Source organism: Protopterus annectens, chromosome 5.part1 (assembly GCF_019279795.1).
Source record: "Protopterus annectens isolate FY-2018-M chromosome 5.part1, PAN1.0, whole genome shotgun sequence".
NCBI classification, from domain to species: domain Eukaryota; kingdom Metazoa; phylum Chordata; order Ceratodontiformes; family Protopteridae; genus Protopterus; species Protopterus annectens.
The window spans coordinates 408,318,002-408,326,068 of record NC_056736.1 but is presented as its reverse complement, the minus strand read 5'-3'; the positions used below and the strand labels follow the sequence as shown (position 1 = coordinate 408,326,068).

Here is an 8,067-nt window from a genome sequence, read left to right as displayed (position 1 = left end):
ATTCAGTGTTGACTTGGTTTATCTCCCATAATACAGTTGACTTGCCCTAAAGAAATCTGCAAAGCAAATGAAAAACCAGCACTAGGATACTGTGACCTGAAAAAACTTTTATTAAAAAATAAACACGAAAAACAACAAATAAACAGACCGATTTCAGCTGGACAATATCACAGCCTTCCTCAGTGTGAAACAAATAAATCAATTATTGTTGTTTAAATATACTCATCCTAGAGCTCATCGGTTCTTCCTAAAATTGTTCATTAAGACCAGGTGGGAATAATCCCCCTATTTTGACAATCCACTTCTTTTCCTTAGTATTTAAAATAGAATGCCAACCTGTCTTGTTGGATCGATTCCCTTTTATAATATCAATAACCATAAAAGAAAATTTGGCAGTTTTATGTACCAAATGATGTTTATAAAGTGCATTATTAGCCTTTTTGTTCTTAATATTGCTAATATGTTCCGATATTCTTAGTCTGAATGGATGGGAAGTTTGCCCAATGTAGAATGAGCCACAAGTGCATGTGGCCAAATATACAAGCCAATCACTACTACAATTGGCAAAAAAGTTTAGGTCATAAACCAAAGCACAATTTCTGCTAGAGAATTGTTTTGATTTACATACATAATCACAATTAGTGCAATGGCCGCAAGGAAAACAACCCGTCAAGGGTTCACCAGTCAGTGTGGTCTGTAAATATTGTAAGTGATTGTTCACATTACTATGTTTGTAGTGACTAAAACAGGAACTTAAATTTTTACCTTTGTGAAAAGAAAATAAACATCTGTCTGGTATAATGCTAGACACCTCATGATCACATTGTAAGATGTTCCAGTGTCTGTGCACACTTTGGATCAGAGTATCCAAGTTCCTGGCATAGGTGGTTACAAACCTGATGGGTTGTGGTGCAGTGATTGTGTGATCTTTATAACTCAGTAATTCTTGTCTATCAACTGCATTGACATAGCTACTGGCCTTCACCACGTCACATACTGTATCCCCTGGATCTAAACCAGCTGGTCAAGTCCTTCCTCTGTTGCTAAAAAGAAGAATCATGAGAGCAAATCCGCTTTATTCTAATGAATTGTGATTTGGGAATGTTATGTGCAATATGTGGCAGGTGGAAACTGGAGGCATGGAGGACGGTGTTGTACTGGGGATACTTCCTGAATACTGGTTCTATCTCTCCCATAATTGCATGCCATGTGTGTGACTTGGTTCTATCTCTCCCATAATTGCATGCCATGTGTGTGACTTGGTTCTATCTCTCCCATAATTGCATGCCATGTGTGTGACTTGGTTCTATCTCTCCCTTAATTGCATGCCATGTGTGTGACTTGGTTGTGTCTCTCCCATAATAGATGACCATCCCATCTGGGATTATTTTCTCTTTGCCCTGCTCCCATTGAGGGCTGACATAGGTCCCAGCTTCCCTGTAACCATGAAGTGGAAAATACAGTGCTACAAATTTGTCTCTGTATTTTCTGCAAAATATGCACACATCACTTCTGCTCTTTTTATCTTCAATTATGTTTCATTAATGATATAATAAAGATGAATGTATAATTGCCACTGTGAGAATATTACATGCAAATGTCATCAACTTGTTTACTGTTACCTCATGTACCACTTTCTCTCATTGTTTATATATCCCTGTATATATACTTATTCTGTTTCTATAGGAATCACATATCTCAAAAAACAAGCAAATAAACAAAAACAAAATGACAAATGAGTAAATAAATAATGCATATTGGCACAGCAGTTAGCATTTCTGCCTTGGAAGCATGCTGATCCATTGACAACAGTTTGGGTCAGTGCCGAAGAACAAAGTAAACTCACTGAAACTACTTTCAGCAAACATCAGAGTATTCTGTGCAGGGAGCAATCCCCTGCACCTGGCCTGTAGGAGACACCCCCTCCACATTCCCCAAACTAATATATACATACTATGAGGTCACACAAGAGTAGAGAAAAAATAAAACTCCACTGTTACTGGAAGTTGTTTCAGTGATTTTACCTCGGTTTAATAGCCTTTGCTAACATAGCTGTTTGTAGGATGACATGTTCCCTCTCTCCCGTGGTACTTTGTTCTACAGTTCAGTTCTAAGTAAAGGGTGCCTTTTGTGCAGAGTCAGCATGTCCTGCCTGTATCCATATTACATTTTGTGTCTTGTTACAGTTACCCCGCATTTCCCAAAGACATGCCATAAATGAATTAGAGATCCTCTAAACCACCCATAGGTTTGGGTGCTGTGTGTGTGTGTGTGTGTGTGTGTGTGTGTGTGTGTGTGTGTGTGTGTGTGTGTGTGTGTGTGTGTGTGTGTCTGTCTGTCCATATGTGTGTATGTGTGCATGTGTGTGTGTGTGTGGGGGGGGTGTATGCAGCCATGTATGTGACATGTGCATTCTGCGAAGTGTTAATAGATTGTTACTGGGTAAAAGACCAGTTATGCCTTTTTAAACATAGCCACTCCAATCCCACTGGTGAAGTGAACCCAACTAGTTTCTCCCTCAACCTATAAGGAACAGGGGGCTATACCTTTGGTAAATTTGTGGTTTCCCAGACATTTGCCCAAGCCAGATTTGAAGATAGCAAGAGTCATGCTTTGCTTTACAGAGAGACAGAGAGTTTGTTACAGATGTGGGGACTTTTGGAATAGGCATATCTGTCAGTCCAAGTCATTTATATGTTGCAATATGAATTTAGGTCGTCTGATCTTGCATTTGTGTTACTACCAGTTTTACAGACAGGCAGTAAATCAAGAAAGGCTCATTTGCAGCTTTGTAGTCCTTGGCATATTCACCCTGTAAGTGTCTGTAAAAGAGACAAGACTTTTAGATGCTCATGCCTGAGATTTCTTTTTAGTGGGGAAATGTTTTTTCAGAATGACTTAGGTGTTTAGGTAGGTACCTACTGAAGGGAGCACTGAATACTACTATGAGTTTGGTGAGTGGCAGTACAGGGGGAAAGATTACCTCTTCTGACTAAGAAGAGATTTCCTTTGTAATCAGGTTGGCAAGGTAGAAGGCTTTAATGACAGAAGATACATGGTGGATCAGAGAAGAGTTCATTATCCAGAAAAGTGCCTAAGTCTCTTATGACAGTGTTTATTTTAAGAGGGTGTAATTTATATGTTAAGTGTGTGAGGCTGATGCCCCACTCTGGGTGAGCTCCTATGCCTTGTACCTGCAGAGTGCCACATGTGCCACCCACTCAGATGAGCTCTTATGCCTTGTACCTGCAGAGTGCCACCCACTCTGGTTGAGCTCCTATGCCTTGTACCTGCAGAGTGCCACCCACTCAGGATGAGCTCCTATGCCTCGTACCTGCAAAGTGCCACCCACTCAGGATGAGCTCCTATGCCTTGTACGAACAGAGTGCCACCCACTCAGGATGAGCTCCTAATGCCTTGTACCTGCAGAGTGCCACCCACTCAGGATGAGCTCCTATGCCTTGTATCTGCAGAGTGCCACCCACTCAGGATGAGCTCCTATGGCTTGTACCTGCAGAGTGTCACCCACTCATGATGAGCTCCTATGCCTTGTACCTGCAGAGTGCCACCCACTCAGGATGAGCTCCTATGCCTTGTACCTGCAGAGTGCCACCCACTCTGGATGAGCTCCTATGCCTTGTACCTGCAGAGTGCCAGGATGGATTCCGGCTCCTCCACGTTCATGCAAATAATCAGAGAATGAGGTGAATGAAAGATTACATACTGATTGAACTAGAGGACTGCTCTTTGTTTCAGTTTATTCATCTGAAAAATACATCTAAGGAACCTAGAAACACAGCTCAGTGTCCTTTCTGTATTCTTACTAATCCCCATCTGCACATCTATAAGAACTTCTTGGGCCACTAATCTCTAATTAATAAACTGATGCTTTTGAGTATTTGGCATAACAGCAACAATATAACATAAACACAATGATTTGAGAAAGATCCAGTAGAACATCAGGCAGTGTTTTAGGGAAGCATAAGGACTACCCATGAGTAGCCTGGAGCATAAAGTACAGCTAATGGCTTCAGACACTTAGGAAGGCCATTAGTACACCATAACATACTCCCTAGAGTGCCATCCCTTACTTATGTAAGAGCGATTTTATTAAGTACTCTACATTTGAAAGGCATTAATCGCAGCTCAGATATTGTGCTGTGATGATGGCCCATCTAAAATCACTTTTATCAAAGTGCTCTGTTGTTTCTCCACACTACATAACAAATGGTATACACTTGCAGTCAGAATACTAAACTTCAGAGCGACAAAGCAGAAAATAATGATTGCCACAAACAATACTCATCTGGGCTTCATTAAAATGATTCAGAAAAAGATGTATCTGTCTGTAAAAAAAAAATAGTAACATGTATGTCAAGGTTCACAGCAAGAAGGCCATAAAGAAACAAAGAGTCCTCCAAAATGTTGACATTATCTAAGAGCTAATAAATAAAATGGCAGCATAAAATATACAAAATTAGATGCCCATTAAGAGAACTTAAAGGAATATCACTGAATCAATGTGATTGGATGACTTCAGTTTCAAAATGTACACCAAACAAAAGCACTACAACAACCTATGGGGAGTCATCTGAAGAGAAACAAAATGATTCCTAGAATATAAAAGCCTGTCTCTAATGAAAGGTTAGTTGTATTCTATATGTACACTTCTCTGGAGTTCTTGAGGATGATTCAAAGACAAGGGACACAGTAAATGGCCAGCAACTGTTTACACTTACCATGGTACTCCAAGCACCATCTAAAGGCCACAGTTATCACTTGTAAGGAGCAACGTAATATAGGTAATTCGTTCTCTGCTGAAAATGTCAAAATGAATGGAAGCCGTTTCCCTGAAGCTTGTAAGTTTCAAGAAAGGGCAGAATCATCATACAGGACTAGAAAGCAATACAGCATTAATTTGAGCACTTCTATCCCAAGATATAAAAGATGCTAAAAATGTAGCTGATACATGAATATTAGTCTCTGCATACTTCTCAAACAGGACTTTCCAGAAAGGAGATGTTTACAAAATGATTAACATTCATTGTCTGTGCATCAAATGCAGCTTCGCTGGAATACAAATTCACTAAAACAGACAGGATACACTTTAGGTTTTAATAAGGTCTGTACCCACTAATGAGTGTTCATCACTGCTGTTTTAGTACAGCCCTTTTCAGTTCAACAGAAACACATTTTTAATGTCCAGTTGCTTTGAATATTAATATAAAGTGCACCTTATCATTCAGATACAGTTATTTTAATGTAAACCCCTCCCTTTCAGCTTAAGTACTCCATGTTTTTATATATAAAAATCTGAGACAATACACATAATATACTTTACCTTATTTCATTACATGGATTATGGAGATTTGTTCTGTGCAATATTTCTGGGAAGAAGAGCTCTTCAGTTTCAATCAGCTAACAAAATCTGCTGTAGCCCTTTGAAGAAAAGCAAATCCATATTTCTAGGACCGCAGGCTTACTTATAAACATTCATGCCTTCGTTAAGTAGACGCAATGTTCTGCTTGTTTTCAGAGTTCTGTGAAAGACTATGCAGTGAGCCTTGCTAGCCAGCTAAACAGAATTTTTATTGCTGCTGAAGATGACTGTATGTCTATGTTTTCCTGATATGACGTAGAAATGGTTTGTCACGGCACCAGGCTTTGGAATCAGCGGTAATGGGATGCAGTGGACTGAAATGAACATTTGTTATCTGACCATGGCTAGGAAGCAAAACTGTTTTAAAAAGAAAATAAGGGCATGCAGAGATTTCATTAGCTAGAGACGACTACTCACTATTAATCTTGCATATACCACTTACAAATTATTTTTTCCACATTTCATCGACTGAAAATGTAAATAACAGTATACAAAATTAATTTTAAAACATAACAGCACCACCACAGCAGAGTATTTAAACCTCCTTAGTCTGTTTCTGTTTCTAGAGCCTCTTTATCCTTACCTTCAGTAACAATCTTCCAGTCTTTAAACAGCTGCAGTTTTATTCTGCAGCTGTCATACACAGAAGTAAGTAGTTATTTTAAATTTCTTCTTGTCCTTTTAAACAGTAGGTCCCATCTCCATGCTGGAGTTAGTGACATTGATATTTCTGTAGTTCTCTGATTTTTCTAGACAATAAAATAGATTCTATCCTGCTAATTAAATCTTAATAGCATTTATAGTGAATCTGTTGTTTAACTAGTACTGTGGGATTCTACTGGACAATGCAATATGCATTATTTATGTCACCTATGCTAGAGAGTCTCTGCGGTAAGTGGATTTTCCTTTTATCACCAGTGGTACTCTGACAGCCCCTACCCCCACCTCCACTTCATGAAGTGACCAGAAAGTAATCAATCAGTAACTGACTTACAAAATTTTAATTTGGTTATGTCCTATATTATATAACTTCAAGGAACACAATAGGTATATCACAGCTGGAAATTCATTTGTTTGTCTAGCTGTATATAGTTCTATCATTTCTCAATATGCTTACTAACAGCATAGCCAACATTTGCAGTTGCTTACTATAAAAAGTGGCCAAGCCTTGGCACTAAACAATATGAAAAGACCTTAGCTGTCTCCTATATGTTCACATGACTGAAGTTGTTACAATGTGAGTGTGCAACTTACTGTAGACTGATGAGCAGCCTGACCTTGCCTTCAGTGGTAATTTCAATAAATATTAAACACAATTTCAGGATTACATCATCATTTGTGCCCATTATAGTCTACTAAGTCTGACTAAATGCTACTTGTTGCATGAACTACATCTCAGTGTTTTGATAAAACTGCATTTAAGTAGCATCACAAACTATACAGAATAAAGGATACCTATTTAACAGTAGGATACATCTTTGTTACTGCTTAGCATACATTAAATGTTCTATCTTAAATCATTCTATAGCCATAAACTGCAAACTAATTTCATATTTATTTTTGCATTAATTTATGATAGCTTATTTACATTATTGTTTATTAAAAGAAAGCTTCATCTGTACTTAGCTAACCCATGTTTGGTTAGCGGCATGGGCAATGGAGAGAGCACACTAAGGATGATGGGAGAGCACACATCCTGTGTTGAGGGAGAAAGTTCTAGTCTGCCACTAGGGTAGCACCTAGTGAGAACAATGGGTGCTACAGTGACTGTAAAATCGGGTCTATATTAGATCAACGAAACAGCATTACAGTGACTGCCGTTTTGCCAACACATATAGACTGAAATTCCAAAACAGCGAAATCTCAGGTCAGTGATTTTTTTTCCCAGAGAAAAAATTGCTTGGCCTGAGCCATAACATTGCCCTTTACCCCACTGTAGTGCGATCTCGGAGTTGGCATATTTAGTTAGGGGGGTGGGGGGCACAGCCCCCCCACATTGTGGGGTGTGGGGGGCAAAGCCCTCCCACTTTGCAATGTTTTAAGTGGTGTGTTGTGTTTTGTTGGTCTACCAATTTTTTCCATGGGAAAAAAAATCGGTGACCTGGAGTTTCACTGTTTTGGGATTTAGGTCTATATGTGTTAGCGAAACGACATTCAATGTAATGCCTTTTTGCTGATCTAATATAGACCCGTAAAATCAGCTGGAGAATGAAGTATCTCGATCCAAACAAGAAAATTATGATTATCCAAATGCAATGAGGTAGCAGACACAGCTGAGGTACCCAGAATTTATTGAATAAAAATAATAAAACATCAAACAACAGTAAGCACCTTCGCGTGAAATACAGATGCGTCTTCAGACTTAACTACATGCATTACAACTGCTTCTTATATATTCTTCATGAACTATTACTTAATTAAGCAATTAACATAAAAAAATGAATACTTGCATCTATAACAGCTTTATCTAAAATGTATACCTATCTCCCTAACAAACAATTTTGAATTGACACATTCATTCCTTCTCCTCTTCCTCCTGAGTGACTGTGACTGGACCCATGTGCTGACCTCACCAAGCCCTCTCCTATTCTGGATTACACTGGGCTATGAGCCTCATTTGTTGTGAAAGCTGGGCTCATCCCCTTTCCGAGGTGAGGGCCAAAATCTATAATTTCCTATGACAGTTT

General features: G+C 38.9%; 1 protein-coding gene across 2 annotated transcripts in view; it reads right to left on the bottom strand.

Annotated features, from left to right (window-relative positions):
* Nucleotides 1–5,620, bottom strand: part of PPEF1 (protein phosphatase with EF-hand domain 1) — an 829,637-nt gene extending 824,017 nt beyond the window's left edge. For both annotated transcript variants that reach the window (XM_044073062.1, XM_044073063.1), the window contains exon 1: nucleotides 5,342–5,620. The gene's annotated coding sequence lies outside the window, so the exon portion shown is untranslated. The remainder of the gene's footprint in view (nucleotides 1–5,341) is intronic.
* Between the last annotated feature and the right edge of the window lie 2,447 nt (nucleotides 5,621–8,067).